Source organism: Pseudonaja textilis, chromosome 6 (assembly GCF_049901715.1).
Source record: "Pseudonaja textilis isolate UNSWEBS1 chromosome 6, rPseTex1.2, whole genome shotgun sequence".
Classification (NCBI taxonomy): domain Eukaryota; kingdom Metazoa; phylum Chordata; class Lepidosauria; order Squamata; family Elapidae; genus Pseudonaja; species Pseudonaja textilis.
This window is the reverse complement of record NC_141995.1, coordinates 33,628,397-33,647,925: the sequence shown is the minus strand read 5'-3', so window position 1 is coordinate 33,647,925 and position 19,529 is coordinate 33,628,397. Positions and strand designations below refer to the sequence as shown.

The window sequence follows — 19,529 nt, the reverse complement described above, 5'->3', positions numbered from 1 at the left end:
CAGCTGCTAGGGCTTCCTTGTCTATTTGGCTGTAATTTCGCTCCGTGGCCGAGAGCGTCCTGGAGAAAAAGGCGATGGGGGCCTCGGTGCCATTGGCGTAGTCGGTGACTAAGGACCGCCCCAATTCCAAAAGGGGATGCGTCTGCTGCCAGTACTAAAGGAAGGTTGGGGTCGAATTGGATGAGCACTGCCTCTGACGTAAGTAGTGCTTTGACGGCGTTAAACGCCTGGTCTTCTTTGTGCCCCCAGTGCCACGGCGACTTTTGTCTAGTAATCTGTGTAGGGGTTCGCTACTGAGGCTTTATGGGGCAAGAAGGATGCATAAAAGTTTAGGAGCCCCAAGAAAGCTTGTAGCTCCGCTTTTGGAGGTCGGTGTGGGAGCTTCGTGGATCGCCCTAACCTTGGACTCCAGGGGTGAATGCCAGAGGCGTCAATTTTATAACCCAGAAAGTCCACCTGTCTAGTGGCAATGGCGCATTTTTCTTTTTTTTAACTTGAGGCCATGCTGTCTGAACCTCTCTAACACTGCTCGCACTCTCTGGAAGAGTTGGGGTCTGTCCCTGGCCGAGACCAAGATGTCGTCAAAGTAGGGTACTACACCAGGAGGCCCTGTAAAATCCGCTCCATGAGGGACTGAAAATACCCGGGGCAACACTTACGCCAAATTGGAGACGCTTGCATCGGAAGGCACCCTGTGAGTGACGATGGTCTGAAGTTCCGCTTTGGTTATCAACAGGGAACTGTTGATATGCTTGAGACATGTCCAATTTAGCAAAAATATTGCCCGGTTCGAATGTGTGCAATAAGTGCTGAATGACGGGCACAGGGTAGGCGCTAACTTGTAAATATTTATTGATTGTTGTCTTGTAGTCCGAGCAAATTCTCAGGCTACCCATCTTTTTGAGGGGTGTGACAATGGGCGCCTCCCACTTGGCGAAATCTGTTGGCTCAATGACCCCTTGTTTTAGTAGTTTATCCAATTCAGCATCTAGTTTTGGCCTAATAGCAAATGGAACTCTACGTGGTTTTAATCTAATTGGAACTGCCTGGGGTCAACGGTGAATCCAGATGGGGTTCCATTATAACACCCAGCTCCTCGCTGAACACATCTGCGTAGTCAGCGAATAAGGAGTCAGTGTCTGAGGTTGAGACAGCATGGACTCCTGTTAGCCCTAGGCCGAGGTGGGGAAACCAATCGAGCCCCAATAAGGTGGGTAGATTGCCGTTAACTACCACTAGAGGTAGGTGGCCTTTAAAAGCTCTAAAACTGACAAAGAACTTGCCTCTGCCGATCACGGGAATGGCCTTCCCTGGTAGTCCTTCAGACCGAACTGGCATCTCTGAAGCCGGGTAGTAGATAGGCTGGGGTGGAGTCTCTTGAGGGTGTTCCACGAGATTATTGAGAGCGCTGACCCTGTGTCAACCTCCATGTGGCACGGTTTACCTTCTAGGGAAACGGAGAGAGAAATTTTACTAACAGTGTGGCCAGTACATCTGGCAAGGCGGTGCGTGCGACAGTTTAATACTTGCCTCTGTGGTCCCGAGTGCGAGGATGGGGTCTGTGTGCAGCACTTTGGGGGCTTGGCAGACTCTCGCAATGTGCCCTCTTATGGCAGTTGTTGCAAACGGCTCCTTTAAACTTGCAGGTGGCCCTTGATGTGATCCCCACAGGCTAGGCACAGCGTGATGTGCTTGGGTGGACCGGTGTATTCTTGTTTGGCCCCTACCTGCACCGCCTGTCATTGGTGAGGGCGATGGACATCGTCTCATCGCTGTGGGCTTCCTCCGCTTCCACCTCTTCGGAATGGACTGGGAACGATGCTAGCTTGGCACTTGGGCCCTGAATTTGGTGGCTGAGTTCGTTGCTAGCTCGGCTGCTAGGGCCTCCTCTACCGCCTGCGCAAGGTTGAGGTCTTTTTAGCTAGCAGTCGCTCTGTAGGTTGAGATCCTTGACCCCACAAACTAATTGATCGAGGAGCATGTCCTCCAGGTATGTTCCAAACCCGCAGTGCAGGGCTGCTGTTCTGAGGGCGGCCATATATTGATTGATGGTCTCCTTACTTGATTGCTTCCTCATATGGAACGTGAACCTCCTGGCGATTTGTGAAGGCCTGGGAGCGTAGTGGTTAGTGAGGATCTCAAGCAACTCGGACCACGGAACGTTTTTAATTCTCTCGGCGCTACGAGTGCTGCGGCAGTATCAGAAACGGTGGCTCCGCAGTAGATTAGAAATAGGATTTTTTCCGATGCTCTCCCGCATCTGCCAGGCCGACCGCATCGATGTAATGATTGAACGGTTCTTATACGACTCCCACTTCTCTTCGCCTGGTTTAAACGCTGGGAATACTGGGTTGGAACTCATGGTGCTGGAACGGCTGGGCTACCTGCGGAAAAAATCTCTCTGGGACTACGAGCACTCGTGAGTTACCAGTGATATCAGCTCTGGAGAGGTTTTTTGCTAACCTCTCTTCTCTCTCTGGGTTACCACGTTGGCTGCTAGCCGCTGGAGGTGTCTAGATTCGCGCCAAAAAGTGGGCGTTAGTGACTCTCACAGCGCTGTGCTGTGATTCCTATTGGTTCGAAATTCAAATGACACCCATTTGAATTTCGCGCCAAATGCAGAGAGCGGCTGCGGCTCGCAGCGCTTCACTTTCCCCGTAGGGCTAACAAGCGGCTACAGACGCTTCTAACTTTTTTGACTCAGACCGCTTTCTCTGGCTGCGGATCTGCGTTTGCTCTTTTGATCGCCGTTTTGTTAGCTGACCGCTCTCTGGCTGCGGATCAGCGTTTCTTATCGCCAGCCGATCGCTCTCTGGGCTGTAGATCGGAGGCTAGTGACTCAGCGGTTGCAAGGTGCATCTGGTAGCCATCCCATCCTCGCCGCCAGTGTTAAGTTTGAGCAATGAGAGGCTGACCAGAGCATGAGTGCAACAGTACTTTATTTAACAAATAAAGGGCTGACCGTGCTTGCCACGCCTGGAACTGGCTCGCAGCAATCAGCAACCAGTTGGACCCTGCAGCCTGCTTTTATAGCTGGCTGCTGGGGAGACCCAACCAATGGGGGAATATCGCCCACACAAAGTGAGTGGACCTGAGTGAGAACTCCCTGAGTCCTCAGGACATAACAGTTTTCCTCTTGTTTAATGTGATAATTGGTGCATTCAGTCTTTATCTGATGGCATAAATTTTTGTATTGACTTTTGAAGTTGGCAACGTGACCAGGTTTGTTTTTCCACCAAAGTGATCTCTTTTAGGATTGAAGCTTCCTTATTGTTATGGGTAATCTGTTTTTTTCTGGTTTGGGGAGTTGTTATTGGTACATATAGTTTGATGACTCTTTTGACTTCAAGTAAAAATATGTTGTAATGGTCTTCAACAGTATTGCATCGAGTGACTAGAAATTGCCAATCAAGGGATGAGAGATCGTTGTCTATAAGATCATACCTTGTGACAATCTAACGAGCCATAGGTTCCTTTGCCCGCTTTGGTGCATTTGTGGAGAACAGAGGTCTAAAGTGCAGTAGTGTGAAATCACTCGAGATTAGCAGAGCAAGATCTCGTGCTACTGATCTCACATGATCTCACACTACAGTAGTTTAAGCCTCTGTTTTCTATGAATGGAGGCTGTACCAAAAGGCTTTGCAAATGGAGGGAAGGCCTCTACATTTGGAAAGCCTTTTACTGCATTTGTTGTGCAGGCCTCAGTTTTCAGAGAACAGAGGCCTAAAGTATTGCAGTGCAAGATCAGGGCCGAAGAACGTTTCCAAGCCAATGAGACTCACAAATCAGGGGTAGTTTTTTTTAATTGAAGGAAGACGCCACTGTGTGTTGGAGTCCACGTCTTTAGTGTATTGTTCCCAGTTTGCTTTCCTGAAGTTCCACCTCGCTATCTGGGTTGAACCTATGAAAGATAATTGTATTCCCAGAGTAGATATGACTGGTCTGTGTTGGGTATTCAAGAATCCCAGGAGGACTTTCTTTGCATAGTGGAGGGGGATTTTTAAGTTGCCTGTGGTTATTGTTTATCCCAGGTCAGTATGGTGACTATTAAAATCATCTATATATACTTCAGGAGTGGCAATGGTGGGTTAGACCACTTTATGCTGGGAGGTTTGTAAATCAAGGCATCTGGAATCCATCAGTGCTGGTTGATTATTGTTGACACTGCAATGAGATGCACCGAATACTAAATACAAATGAAAATCATATGACAAACAGTTTTAGTCCTTTGGAATTCATGCAGCATGTCAAAAACAGTGTGCAATTAAATACATTATAGTCATTAAGGGTTTAGTTCATATTTCTTAAGATTCCTATGTGATACAGTCATTCTCAAATTATATTTGTGTTCAGTTTAAAGGGGTCTGTCATAATCACTAAAAGTTTTTCAGGCAGCAAAACTTTTTTTAAAAAATTGTCCAGTGTTCTTAGACACTTACTTTCCCTAAAATAGGCAATTTTAGGTTTAAAACAAGTTCTATAAAGAGTCATAAAAAGGACTTGCAACATTGACATTTTAATCTGTAGCAATTCAATCCAGCAAGAACAGCAAAATCAGATTATTATGAAATATGTGTTACTGTCATTATCTACTCTTAGTTAATTTTTGTTTAAGGTTCACATCATTCTGAAGTGGTCATTCATTGAGATAGTGATCTCAATACCCTTGATTGCCCAATCATAATTTTCAGATGAAATAGTTCATATAACCCAGTTACTACTTTCTTAAGGTACTAGGAAATAAATTATTAACTAGCAGAAACATCTAATCAGCTAATCAGTGATAGTTAAGTGTATAAAGCATAAAAATTGCACCACAAAAATGAAACGATATTCCAAAGATCAGAGATTAGGCCTCCCTTTCGGGGTCTGAAATTTACATAATTTGTCACATGGGAAGGTTTGACATAATCAAATTGAATGGGATCAAATTCAGAATTTGGTTTAGAATTATAAGTAATTTATTCTTCTTCTTAACATATACCGATGTATATACTGTGTGACATCAGTTCTTGTCCCAGCAAAGAAAGAACCAAGTGTCAAATACAGATGCTACTAATAAAAGTATCTTTTTAATAATGAACAATTTAGCTCTCAGAGGAATGGCCATGTTAATCTATTTCAGCCCAATCAACATCATGAAGTGAATAATTTTTAAAGCAGTTAAATTTCATAGGTCTGTTGAACCTCATTGAGAATCTGGCCAAATCATTGAGCAGCTAAAGCAGGAATCTGTAATGCAGAAGAAGGGCTGCTACGGTAACAGCAATCCCAACTAATCCTTAGAGCCCAACATATCAACATAGGTTCATATTCAGGAATTGTGGGGCAGCATCTATAACAGCCACCAGAATCTCCAGGTGACAATGGCTAATTTGTCTTCTATGGGAGGTATAGTGAACTGAAGATAGGTCTGCAAAAGTAGAGCTGACAACCGTGGCGAAGACCCAGGGAATCTCCCCAGATAAAGACAGAATGAGAGATCACCCATATGTGCTGTGTATGGCTGCTCCTCATAAGGAGACCACAGGACAGCAGTTTTCTGTGGGTCTGAATTCTAGGAGACATTGGAATCAGCAATCTTGGTCGCAACCATGGCAGAAATTTTTAAGTTCACAGCTCTTACTTTCAAAAGCTTATTTTAAGATTATAATGACCATAAATTGATCATTAAGTACTTTTAAACTATTAGAGACCTATAGAATTACAAGTTTGAGAACATGAATTTGCCTTCAATCCTGAACTAAAAGAAAATTAAACTTAAGCTTAAAGATTTCATGAATCTGAAATAAATAACAAAAAGTTAAATACAATTTTGATCTTAAAAGTTGTAAGTAGACTAAGTCCAGATGGAATTGGAAACTTTTATAATAAAATATTCAGCTTCAATTTCAACTTATAAGATTTTGGAATTAATGATAAATCACTTCTCTTGTGGAAATAGATCCTTTTTTGGTTTTTACAAGACACAACATAAACAATTTCATGATTTCAAGATGACAATAGCTAATTTGTTTTGTCTTAGATTTGTGGCTAGTGCTAAAACCTTGAATGGGCACATGCCAGGTCAAACCTTTCATCAATTAGCAGATCAGGGAGCAGGGGAACCTTATTACAACAGGGCTTCTTGGTATTAATAACAACAATCAGAAGCCCGAGCTACTGAAGATCCAATGACCAAGCACTGAGGCCAAGAACATACCAAGACTACATACCCTGACCAGCAGCCTATGTCCAACACGCACCATCCCACCCATCATTATTGTAACATTATTGCCTCCCTCTCCTCCCTTGAACATCTTTGTATGTATTTTTATTTATTTATTCAATATATATGCCACCCAGCTTACCCTTGGAGCAACTCTGGTTGCTATTTATGTACACAATTTCTTCTAATATAAGTGTTAGATGAGGTGCAAAAAAGAAGGAGCAGGACCCAGGGTTTCCAGAGAAACTTTTATTCAAGCACGGTCAAAAAGCAGCAAGCCACAGCCATCGCCGGCTTTATATAGCCAGCACAGTCCAATATTCCAGCCACTGACAGATCTTCGTCCTTCCCACCAGTGGCTGGGCCAATGAGTGGAGTCTGACATCAGACTCCACTTAACATACAATTCACCTGAATATTTAACAATAAGATATGTTCATTTTGAAGAGACTGTTTAAGTCTGATAGCAAGTACTCATAATGATAAGACAGAAGAATATAAAAGAAAGAACTGGAGAAAAAATCACAAACTACAAAGATCTGCAAATAGAAGTAGAATTGTGGTTAAAAAGAGTAAAGATTTCTAAACATTGCCAAATACCATGTTTCCAAATAGTACCAATAGTAATACCATGTTACCTCAAAAACAAATCCTAGCCCAATTTTCATGCCTGTGCCTAAAATAAGCCTGAGTTAGCCCCAAAATAAGTCCTAGTTAAGCCCCACCCACCACCTGGTTGTACGGGTGAGGCGCAGGCATAAAAATCAGGCCAGGGCAGGGGAGGCAGGGTGGAGCGGCCCCACATGCCCCACACCACTTACCTTAGGACTGCCGGAGCCCCAAAACCTGTTACGCAGCTGCCCAACTTCTGCAGCTGCTTGCAGCCGCTCGCAGCTGGAGGCCATGTGGCACATTGCATGTGGTGCCACTCATGGCGGGATGCCACATGGCTCCTGGTGCAACAAGCCTCCTGGTGTCCTGTGAGCAAAGCTATTGTCGCGACAAGTCAGTGGTGTCTGACCACGAGTGGCTGTGACCAGCCACAGAAGTCAGGCAGCAGCATGACAGGTGTTGGGGTATGGGAGGTGTGGCTGCAGTGGTCCTAAGGGAAGTGGGTAAGACATCCCCTGAAAATAAGACTTATTGCTTATTTTGGGGCTGAAAAGAAAATAAGACCAGGTCCAATTAGTTTAGTTTACTTTGTTGTCATTGCACCTCATACAGTGAAATTAAATACCATCTTCAGTGTACGTTATGACTATGAAAATAAACACAAACCCAAAGCACAAACACAAAATAAACACAAACATTTTTGGGAAAACACAGGTAGATGCTTGGCTGCAATCGCTAACACCTGGAGCACCATTATTAGCATTGATAAAAATCACAGTCAATGGCAAAAGGCAGCTTTACTTGTAACAGCTTATTTCTTGCCACAAGATCTTTAATACCATCTTATAACAATATCGTCCTACTTGGGAAGGATTCAATAGGTGGATAAAAATGCCAAACGCAATTTAAATATTTTGCTGATTATGCAGTCAACAACAACAATAATAAAAAATACTAGAGATAGGGTTTCAGGAGAAGCCATGCAAACAAAATAGATTTTGTTACATAGCAGTTAAAATTCTTCTCCAGAAACCGAAGATGCCTTCTATAATAAACAGAAGCTAGAACAATGGATAAAACGGGCTGCTATCCTGATCTACCAGGATTCTTATGTTTACGCAGTTAAAAAATGCAAGAAATTACCTATTTTCTGTAACATTTGTCATTGGTTTAATTTGTAAGGAATATTAAGTTCCACTTCTCTAACAATGGTGTACACTGTAGATGGAAGGACATTTAAAAAGAAATTTTCCAGGTCTTCCCTATAATTGGTAATTTGCTTCTTTTTTCCCCCTTTCTGTTATAAGTTTAGCTCCCCCTTGTGGTCCATGAAGTAAAATTGTAATTGCTACAGAAAATAATTACTGCATGTTTAGTTTCAGTTGGATCAATTTTTTTAAAATGGTAAGATTAATTAATAGGCACAAAATAACAATAGCCTGTAAATTAATAATGTGAACATATAATTACCATAATACATATACATACTTGTGTCCCACGTCCCACGCTCCAACGAGTATGTGGGCCCGCCCACCCCTGCTCTGTCCTGTGCTTTATTTCGTTTTTTAAGAGCACAGCTGATTCGCGCAGCAGAGAGGTTTGCTGCACCTCAGCTGTTTTATCCACAGGGGCTGCAGTTGAAGGTAAGTATTAGAGCTGAAAATGGGCTTTTTTAAACGCGGAGTGTGCATATGCACGTGCAAAGAGCACACTCACCGAACCAGTTGTTACACTGGTTGAATTGCACCACTACCTGGGGCCCATAATTGCTGTTAAGATGGCCCTGATTATACTCTATTTTATTGGATCTCATTTCAAATATAGTACTGTGATCCAGTTCTAGAACCACTTTAACTGTAGTTCAGACTGTAGAATAACAGCAAGTTCAGAGGAAGATGTGAAAAATCTGGAAGTCGTCTTATGAGGGAAGGACAGAGAAAAGACAAATAAGTGGAGATATGCTAACTCTTTTCAAATACCTAAAGGAGATAATATAAAAAGCAATCGTTTTTCTCTGTTGCCCCTGAGAGCACTAATAGAACCAAGGGAAGGAAGGAACTTTAGGCTAAAATCAAGAGGAACTTCCTGATTATATGAGCATTAGCCAGTGGAAAAGGCTGCCATATCACTGATACAGTACATTCTCCTTTGCTAGCGGTCTAGCAAAGATTAAACAGAAGATAATCAAGTTCATTTTCCAATGATTAGAAGGGCTGAATGGGCATCAGTTAGAAACACTCTAATGGATCCTAAACTGAGCAAGCATTTATATTCTGCAGGTGTCTCATAACTATAAAAGGAAATTTATCACAGTTTTTCAAGTAGTAATAACAAAAAGTGCTTAATTTAAAAAACTTATTAAAAACACAAATACAATGTTGAAGTTCTCAAACTGCTAAGTGAAACCAACCAGAAAAGACATAACAAAATATATTTTTATTCTCCATCAAAAAGCAAAAGGAGAATGAAGATGATCTGATCTGATTCATGCAAGGATCCATTCACTGTTTTGTGTGAGCAGGAGCTTATCAGCACTTTAGAGGGATTTACAGAATTACAGAGTAAGTGTTGAAAGGGACCGTGGAGGTCTTCTAGTCCAACCCTCTGCTTAAGCAGGAGATCCTAACAAATGGTTGCTCAATCTCTTCTTAAAACCCCCCTGAGATGGAACACCCACAAGTTCCAGAGGTAAGCCATTCCATTAATTAATTGTTTTCACTGACAGGAAATGTCCTCCTAATTCTAGGTTGGATCTCTCTCAAGAGCTTCCATCTATTACTACGGTACTTGTCCTGCCCTCAGGTATTTTGGAGAATAGGCTGACTCCCTCACCTCTGTGGCAAATCTACTGAATGATGAAGTGAATAATATACAGAAGTGGCCAACAGCCAACTTGCAATCTTCCAAGTATTTGTACAATTCCCCCATCCTCTTTTCACAGGAATGCTCATTCAAATTTACAAATGTTGCAGCTATAATTGCAATGTCCTGAAAGATCCTGCAAGGCCCAGCCAGTATAAAATTCCCTCAATGTCAAATAGAATTAATCTGATGCTCAGGCTTTTATACTGAGCATATTCTATTATTTCTTGTTTTTCCAAGTAATCTAGTCGGTTTCAGTGGTTATAGAATACATGTAGTCTTTGACTTAGGATCATAGTGGAGCCCAGAATTTCTGTCATAAGACATAATGGTCATAAGATAAAGCTTCCACATAACCAGACTTGATTTTATGACATTGCAGCGGTCATTAAGCAGTCATATTCTATTATTTCTTGTTTTTTCCAAGTAATCTAGTTGGTTTCAGTGGTTATAGAATACATTGTAGTCTTTGACTTAGGATCATAGTGGAGCCCAGAATTTCTGTCATAAGACAGAAATGTGAAGCTTTTTATGTGAAGCTTCCACATAACCAGACTTGATTTTATGGCATTGCAGCGGTCATTAAGCAGTCATATTCTATTATTTCTTGTTTTTTCCAAGTAATCTAGTTGGTTTCAGTGGTTATAGAATACACTGTAGTCTTTGACTTAGGACCAGAGTGGAGCCCAGAATTTCTGTCATAAGACAGAAATGTGAAGCTTTTTATGTGAAGCTTCCACATAACCAGACTTGATTTTATGACATTGCAGCGGTCATTAAGTAAATATTGTGATTGTTAAATGAATGCTGTGGTCATTTAATGAACACTATGCTTATTAAGCAAATCCTTATAGGCATTTTTTTTGCCAGAAACTGACCAAAAAGGCTGGAAACTGGCAAAAAAAGGTCATAAACGTGGCCATGTGACCATGAAACTTTGCAACCAACCATAAAGGTGAGCCAGTTGAATCTTAACAAGGAGAAAATGATTTATGTACGAATTAAATAGCACAAATAAAAATTATCTTTTCAGGTCTTCTTTTATTTTATGGCTTTCATTTTTTTTAAGTTCAATGATTTCTTTTTTAATATATTATTGGTATATATATGTACTGGATGCTTTAGCCACAAATAAGGCAGGACAACAATCCAGTAAATAGGTCAAGATTTTAAAAGAATGTATTGAAAGAAAATCTAGATGCTATCTTTATACAGAATTCACTACAAGTCTCATCTCACAAGTCTTGTAAGAGTAGGAAATTCTTTTTGTTAAGAAATTTCCAGATTCCTGGTTTAATCACATGATGACTCATGAACCCACTTAAATGACCTTCTGGAGCCATAATACCTAATTTACCAGATTATTCATATTTTGACAATTTGTCATGTGTCAGGTGAATGATATAGTCTTTCTTGTCTGGCTTTTAACTCTTTCTATCTCTGTTTCAAAGCTTGTTTTTTTTAAATGCATGTTAGTATTAGTAATTATTTTAGAATTAGATATTTCTATGTATAAGATATGTAGTAACACTGAGACTTCAGAAGGATTTCAAACCTTTCTCTGAACAGGCCATCCTCTGCAACTTATTTCATTCTTCAACATCGTGACTAAATTAGCAGACCAGTGAAATATTGTGAGCATAATATACTTAGACTTCAGCAAGGCATTTGACCAAGTAGACCACAACCTACTGTTGAGGCTCTAGAAAAAGTGCAGAGAAGAGCAACCAGGATGATTGGGAACTGGAGACTAAAACATATGAAGAATGGTTATAGGAACTGGGCTTGGCTTGTCTAGTGAAGAGAAGGACCAGGGGAGACATGATAGAGGTCTTCCAATATTTGAGGGGCTGCCACACAGTGGAGGAAGGGGTCAAGCTATTTTCTAAAGCACCTGTAAGCCAGACAAGGAATAATGGATGGAAACTGAACAGGGAGAGATTTAACCTGGAAATAAGGAGAAACTTTCTGACAGTGAGAACAATCAACCAATGGAAAAACTTGCCTTTGGAAGTTGTGAGTGTTTCATCACTTGAGACTTTCAAGAAGAGATTGGACTGCCATTTGGTATAGGGTGTCCTGCTCGGGTGGGGGGTTGGACTAGATGACCTACAAGGTCCCTTCCAACTCTGTTAATCTACATCTGTATTGCAGTGAAGTATAAGGTACTTTGACCTTATAAATTAGTTGTTCTGTTTCTTTCTGGGAATGTTTTGTATGTTATATAAGGAAAAGGGGCTGGAATGAGTTCCATGACACCATCATAATACTTTTGATATATATGTGTTTCTATTGGCCTTCAGTACATGATAATGTGGGGAAATCAGGAACTGTCATGATTGGCAACTTGTGGCAAAGTTATCAGGTAGCAAGAGGAGTAGCCATTCGCGAAATGCAAAAACGTTCTTTCCATGCTCACATTCTGCACTTGAACCATCATTAGTACTCATACAATCTATTTGTAGACTTCCAGACTAGCTGCTTTTACAGGTGAATTCAGTGATCTTAGATAAAGCTGTAGATAGCAAGCTTCACTAGAATTCTTCTAAAAGATATTGCTTAAGATGCTATGTATGCCAAGACTGATAAGGAAAAGAATGTATACAAGGACATTCACAAGCAATGAGGCATCAGTAAGGGGGCTCAATAGAAAAGAGTAGGTAACAACCTTTTCATCTCTGTGGTGGGTATAAGTAGGAAATACAGAACTGGGTGATCTTACAGGACATTCTTGATCCCCAAAACCTGCTGTGGAAATTCTAAAATCTGGACACAATGAAGGTGCGCTTTCTGGCCAGTATTTTCTTATTTTGTCTTCTGACGCTGGAGGATTCTGAAGCAGTTCCATTAAAAACAGAGGCAAGTGACCTAAAATGGCAATGTGTATAAATGTTATCATACCATTCAACATTTCAGCTTTAAATTTTAAACATTCACAGTGTTATTCAGAGTAGTTGTCTTTAGATTATTTGAGCATAGTTTGGCAACAAAATAGGAAGCAGCTCTGGAAAGAACCTTATTATGAGAGCAATTTATTATTTTGCACCAGCATTTTGTGTTTTTTTCTTGCTGAGCTTCAAATTCTGCATTTTTAAAAATTATTATTTTTAATTCTAAAACAATCATTTTCCTCTCTTAATTTTATTCTTTTAGAAAGAGAAAGATAGACTAAGAAAAGCGGTAAGAAATTGTTTTGCTATTTTTGCATGTGTGCACTTGTATTATACTGCCCATTTCAATCATGCCCATTAAAGATGTGTATATCCCAAGCAACTATCTTAATGAGATGCTTTTCCTGAAAGGCTGGTTTCTCTGTTTTTATGCAGTGAAATGATGGGAAGACTCTATCTTGATAACAGCTAAGGTAGGGCTGGTCTACCTTAATCAGCTGCCCTGCCTCACTGAAAGTAGTATTGGCACTCTGGCAAGAGTCATTGGGAGGATGCCACTACCCTTTGTGAGGTTACTTTAAAGGAAGCATACTTTAACCACTAAAGTAGAATGGGTTTGTTGGATTTTAGCTTGGCATATTGTGTGATGCTAAGTTATTAACCAATAAGAACCAATAAGCTATGGCTCCTGTAATGAAATAATGACTACCTTTAATGAGTTTGGTCCTGGTGACATAGGTATGTTCTTACTGCTCTACTGTAAATAAATAAATTATAGTCTAGTACAATTTGTAAAAATAAAGTTTATTTTGCAATAAATATATTGGAAAAATGTATATAGAGAATAAATTATTTTAGCTGCATGAAGCATATCAAAATATGATACAGCCAATAATTAACTTTCATCGGGTTTATTTCAAATTTGGCAGCCCCAAAGCTCCTGCTAAGGTGGTATTAATTGTTAGTTCTGAGCATTTGAATTGTCCTCTGGAAAACTAGAAAAACTTTATTTATGTCAAGATCTACCTATGTGTGTAGTAATCAAGCTCAAAATGAAATTTGAAATGTCCAGTATTTTTATTCATCTTGGTTAATTTTTTTCCTATTATAGATTGTAAAAGTAGGTCAGAATTGCAAAACTTCAGGTTTTCAACCCGGTGATGGCAGCATTTGTTTGAAACTTACAGTTGTGGTGAGCTTGTTTTGGATGATTGATAACTTTCTGTTACATGATGCATAAATATGTCAGGTATAATCAGTATAATTTTTTACAATTCCAGTAGAAGGGATCTCAGATCTCAAGTCTAAAAACTTTTGTCTGATATCCTAAAGAACAGCAGGCAGGCAATTGGATTTGTGATCCTTATGGCAGCTTTATTTATAGCTCCGGAGTATATCTGGAAAGCTATATATCTCCATGCTTTCTTGAATGACCAAGGAATACCTTGTTATGGGTAAGAGAAAATGTGCATCAAGATTAAGCAATTCTGTATGGAATCACCTTTGAGTCTTTACTGTGTAGACATTCTTAAAGATACTTGATTACATAGGGCAGTCTGCGTGTTTGCTCAAGAATGGACAGAAAGGAACTGAAATGAAGACTTTTCTTTATGAACTCTTTTCAGAGAGATCCACATTATATGGTGATAATTATCTCCATGCTTGCTTGGTACAGGCGTCCACCTGGGAAGAACAAGCAGAAGACATTTCTTATTGTGTATCAGTTTCTCAGTCAGACAAATCCATTTCAGTTTCAAGGCCAGGAATAACTGTTACGATTGTTTTCATCTCTTATCGTCAGATGTCTACAGATATATTGATATCTATAGTTGTCTATCCAAATTATATTTTTCAAGCCCACTAGCTATGAATGAAGAAAGCAAGAAAGGAAGGATTTTGTTTCCACTCCTTCAGAGTCTGGTAACTCTGAATAGCTGTTTCTTCTTCTCTGATGGGTGTTGCACTATCTCTTCCATTCTAATTATCTACCCTGAATGTGCCAGCTATTGCTAGATACTATATCACACACTCCCGTTATTCATGTTACCTTGCTAGTTTGAGATATCAAATTAAAACGGTGTGAAGACTTTTAATTTTTTAATTATAACTGGCTGATCTTCCAGTTTCATTAAGGAAGCACAGATGAGAATCAAGCTGCCTCCAGCTGAAACTGAGGAGAAGAATAAAAGCTCTTGATTACCATATTGAGCAGGATAGAGAAGTATAGTTCTGGAAGTTCTATTTCAATTGCAAAATTGCATGAGAATTCCCCAGGAAGAAGGAAGTCAATAGCTACTGTCTTACAGTGGATAATAAATCACTGGGGCGTCCGGTTTGAACTTCTTTGGTGGCAGACCGAAATCCGCGATCGTGCACGGTTTCGATCCATGCTTACTGCCGGAGCGCCCTGAGCTGGCTGGATTCGGGGTGAAGCCATCCTGTAGAGGTAGTGAAGAGGAGGAAAACCAGCAGCAGGGCTGAGGAGAGCCGCATCTCTCCTCCTCAGCTGGCCATTACTCCCTTTCCCAAAGGCGGTTGCAGCAGTGGTCAGAAATGGCCACTTCAAAGAAGAACTAGACTGGAAAAGAATATGCAGGAGGAAGATAAGAAGAGAAAGTTTTGGTTGACTGGGTTAAACTGAAAAAGCAACAATGTAAGGTACCCTGGAATTTGAACTATAAAAAGTAACATTGTTCCCAAAGAAGACTTTGAAGCAGCAAAGGAGAGAGGGAAGGGAAAGGGTTTGGTTTTTTTTCTTTCTTTCCTTATACTGACAGCTAAGAGATTTAAGTAAGAAATTGACAAAAATCCACTTTGACATCAATAGGCATTTAAGCCTATTGATTGTCAAAGGGATAATAAAGACTTTTGGATACTCAAAAACCTTTAAAAGCAGGAAAGGAGAGAAAAGGAAAGAATAAAAGGGCGGGATCTAGAAAAATGGAGGAGACTGCCTGGAACTAAAAGGAACTTACAGTAAAACATTAACAAGATTCCTAAAAGATACATTCTAACTGAAACTTTGTAACAAAATAATAGAACCCCAGGAAGAGAAACTGGAGAAAAGAAGCAGGAAGAAACAGCTTTGGATTATTTAGATTACTTGGTGATTTTTGGATTTTTGGCTATTGGATTTAAATGATTAAAATCAATCGGGTGGTTGTTTAAAAGTGTTTAAAATGGCATTACTTTTAGAAGAACTGAAAATGGAACTTAAAAAATAGAAAAAAGATGCACAAGAAGATGCACAATTTTTAGAAATGGAGATCTGGAACTATGACGAACAACAAGAAACACTTGTAGAAAAAGAAGGTTGGGACAAAGAAGAAGCCATCTTTAATGATCAAGTAATTTTATGTGGGGAGAAAAAGGAAAGGGGGGAAAGAAAGTGAAAAGTTTAAGATTTGAAAAAAACAACCAAAAAAAAGAATAGTTTGAAAAATAATTACAATATTAGGAAGCAACAGAAGAGAGGATCACAGAAGAGAGAATTAGAAGTAGAGAGACAAGGGGGCAAAGGGGGGAGGGAGAAGAAGAGGGGGAAGAAGGAAAGGAAAAGAAGTTATAAAAGACAGAAACGAGTTATAGAGAAGCAGGGAAAACGTATAAGGATTGAAAGTATAAGCCTATTTAATGACGTGGGAAAATACCCGAACAAAGCTGAATACCATACATGTAAGTACCCGCGAAAACTTAAGAATATATATATATATTGTATGTGTGTGTGTATGTATATACAATATATATATATTGTATATACATACACACACATACATACACACACACACACACACAACAATAGTAAATAAAACACTCATTCCATTCCAATTCAATTCTATCATTAATATTAGTTAGAATCTTAGCATCTTTAACTTTTCTTTTCAATTGAATATCATACTTCCTTGTGAACACTTATAAACTTTTCATAATTCTTTTTTTCCATATTTCTCTTCACTTATATTTTTATAAATCATTAATAATAATTTTATTAATAATAAAAATGTTCCCATCCTTTCCTAATTTCATTCTCTCATTCACTTTATTTCATTTATTTATTAACAAACATTCTACTGCATTACAATAAGTATTTTGTCCATCATTTTAATCATACATTGTTTCATATTTTCTAAAATTATTTCTAATATAACTATCATGTACTATCTGATGCACCTTTGCAGAGTCCCTTTTTCAATTAAATTTTCACCCATACACTATACAGAAGCCTGATGATGGCAGATGAGATTCTGCCGAAACGTTGCTACAACTTTAAAAGCACAACTTCAATGACGTGGGAAAATACCCGAACACAAGCAGAATTCGATTGGAAGTTATGTACTATATTGAACGTTATAATTTTAAAGGCATAAATTGAAGTTTAAATAAGAGCTGAATGGATAAAATTAAAAGATATAAAGGTGTCATACTCCAATTAGTAACTACAGGGGAAAATTTGTTTAATGAGAAAAGATAGTATGAAATTGAAACAGGACAGACAAAAGTATAAATATAATGATTGGAAAGACATTGAAACTTAGAAAAAGATATAATTGAAGTTAGATATGAGATAATTAAAAATGAAGTTGAGAAAACCAAGTGAGGGGAAAAATTATGGAGAAAATGTTAAAATAGTAATAAAATATGGAACAGAAAACAAAGATGAATATGAAATTGAGTTTGTGTCTGTATGAAGAAGTGATAACCTGGGATCATGCTATTCTCAAAAAAAAAAGATGTTTTATTTGTGTTATGTTTTTGTGAAAACCCAAATAAAATTTATATTAAAAAATGGATAATAAATCACTGAGCTTGTTAATATTTTATACATTTTGGGTTTTCATGAAATTCTGTTTATAAAGCAGATAGAATAATCCACTTTTCCATTCTTCCAGGCAGGAGTCAGTGTGAACTTTGGTCTAGTAAGTGACTTCCTTTATTTTCAAATGTTTATGCCACAATATGGTCTTTAATATTGCATAACAAAAGAGTGGGTCTGAGATATTATTTAGTCATTTAGCTACTCTCCATATGCCCAAAATTACCTGATTTTTAACTAAAAGAAATAAAAATACAGTAATCATTTTCAATTAACCCTGTTTCATAGAAAGTTGGTGTAAATGGGTCGAATTTACATTGATTTTGGCTGTGCAGAGAATTGATTTTAGCTACAGAAAGTTTCAAGATAAGATTAAGTAACTTGCAATGCAATGTTGCTGAATTTGATAAGATCATAAACATCTTGATTGATATTGTTCAAATGTGTTTGAATATCAATAGCTTGGGTTGGTAATTAGGCTGCTGGTTTGAACCCTGAGATTAGCAATTTAGTTGTAAACGTTTTGTCACCATTCAAGGAGACATCGTCAGTGTGTTTTGAGTTGTGCCCATCAGACAAACACAATTCAAAACACACTGACAATGTCTCCTCAAATGGTAACAAAACGTTTGCAACCAAATTGCCAAGCTTGGAGCGCAAAGCAACAGCCAGATATTAGACTTTCATACTGTGTTATACTGTTCTCGGAAATTAAGACATTCAGAATATCCCTCTTCTACAGGGCTATGAAGAAAAAGATAAAAAGAAAAATGTGAGTTTCTGCTAAAAAATAACTTTACTACTGAAAAAGGCTTCTATCTATAAATCGTTTTTAATCCAGTACATTGGCAGGATGAATCCTTCAACCAGCAGCTCCTTATACTGTACATTTCAGGACTGTATTCTGTAGAACTAAGTGTTCACTGAAACAGAGCAGAATGAGAGAACACAGTCTACATCGAATTGCTGTGGAAAGTCACCTCCCTATTCTTGTTGGTGAACAAGCTCTTGGGAGCACATACTCCTTTTGATGGATGGGCATTGCACAAATACTTTCAGAATATAGATTCCAAAGGAGTGTCTCCTTCCATATAAATCTTCTTGAGAACTTCAGTAAATTTTATATTTCTTTCTCTAAATGCTCCTGAGTGGAAGAGGTTTTTAATATCTGTGTAAAGCTTGTGCATATAGGATAGTCTAGTCCAGGTCTGTAAAACTCATGGCCCATGGGCTGGATGTATCATGTGCTGGCCACACTCACTCCCAGTTTAGCAAAGAGGGGAAAAGCCATGATACTTCATGTGATGACACTGTGACGATGTGAGTTTGACACCCCTGCTTTATCCAGAAATCACTCCTGGGACCCTCTTTGATATTTCAAATTTATAAGATCAAAACCTAAGATGCCTAAGAGGAAATATTAGGTGGCCATTCTTATACAGAGGCTTATATATGTTCTTTTATTTAGTATTCTTCCTGTGGTATTTCTTGCTGTATTATTTTATTTTCAGTGTTGTATTGTTTCATTCTCTTTAGTCTTTGACAGATTTACAAACTGTTTAGATAACTCCAGTTATTGGACCGAGTAGAATTGAGATCTGCTAAATATGGTGGAATTGGGTAGATGAAAGCAGGTTTTACCATGAAAATAAGGGATCTCAGTAAAGATCTTCCTTTCCATATAACAAAACTCGGTCATCCAGATCCTTATCCATGTGCATCTCAGTTAAATTAAACATAATTAAAATAATTTAAACACAATTAAACATAATTAGTATTTATTGTTATGTATTTAACCTTTGCTCTAGATCTCCTTTTAGAAGGAAGTGCTGAATGAAATACTAACTTTTTGTTCCTTCTTTTTTCAGAGTGAAAACGGCACATTTGTAAGTAGTAGTAGCACTTGCTGTGATTATTGTAAAATCTGTTCATAATCATATGAACAGATTTCTTTTTCTCTAGCCTCCCAAGCCAATGCTAGGCTGCTTCAAAAGATCTTTTTCTTCCACACTTGACCGAATAGAAGATCAACTGAAATTCTTCAGTATTCAAAAGCCTGAAACCAAGATGCTTATTTTTTGTTTGTCCAAGAGGCTCACATGCTATTCTGTGACCACACAAAGCCACAAAACACCCCCACAAA

At 38.8% G+C, this 19,529-nt stretch overlaps 1 long non-coding RNA gene across 1 annotated transcript; it reads left to right on the top strand.

Annotated features, from left to right (window-relative positions):
* The first annotated feature begins 8,132 nt into the window (after nt 1-8,132).
* LOC113434681 (uncharacterized) lies at nt 8,133-18,158 on the top strand. Its single transcript, XR_015744132.1, has 5 exons — nt 8,133-8,224; nt 12,836-12,862; nt 13,685-13,765; nt 17,463-17,489; nt 18,129-18,158. It is a non-coding gene; the product is annotated as an uncharacterized LOC113434681 (long non-coding RNA).
* Nucleotides 18,159-19,529: the final 1,371 nt, after the last annotated feature.